The sequence below is a fragment of the Penaeus monodon genome, chromosome 23 (genome assembly GCF_015228065.2).
Source record: "Penaeus monodon isolate SGIC_2016 chromosome 23, NSTDA_Pmon_1, whole genome shotgun sequence".
Classification (NCBI taxonomy): Eukaryota; Metazoa; Arthropoda; class Malacostraca; order Decapoda; family Penaeidae; genus Penaeus; species Penaeus monodon.
In genome coordinates, this window is record NC_051408.1 from 36,683,622 (window position 1) to 36,684,002 (window position 381).

At 52.0% G+C, this 381-nt stretch overlaps 1 long non-coding RNA gene across 1 annotated transcript in view; it reads left to right on the top strand.

Moving 5' to 3' along the window:
- Positions 1-381, top strand: part of LOC119587968 — a 48,206-nt gene that overhangs the window by 8,074 nt on the left and 39,751 nt on the right. The window contains exon 2 of the long non-coding RNA XR_005230034.1: positions 110-330. This is a non-coding gene — a long non-coding RNA (uncharacterized LOC119587968). The remainder of the gene's footprint in view (positions 1-109; positions 331-381) is intronic.

Genomic DNA, 381 nt, shown 5'->3' on the forward strand with positions numbered 1-381 from the left:
GAGGAGAGAAGGTCGGTCAGCGCGTTTATATCGAAGAAACGCATCGCCCGAAGACGCAGGCAAGACGATGGATAAAACCCCGTGACTATTTTTTTTCTTATTCTTACAGCAAAGAGAAGTCCCGTAAAGGAAAATTTCTCTAGATAATTAAAGAGGAGAAACCAAGGACATATTCCCCCCCCCCCATCCATCCCCAACTGGACAGGATACCCCCACCCCCTTCCTCCGCCTTGTGCTCCCCCCCTCGCCCGTTCCTGAAGGATACAGTGTCTTTCAGTATTGCCTCCGAGCTCACCGTGACGCCCTCTCCCTACACCATGCGGGCCGCAGGTAAACAAATCCCGCTTTTGTCTTTCTCGTGTGGTAGGCACTCGATCTTCA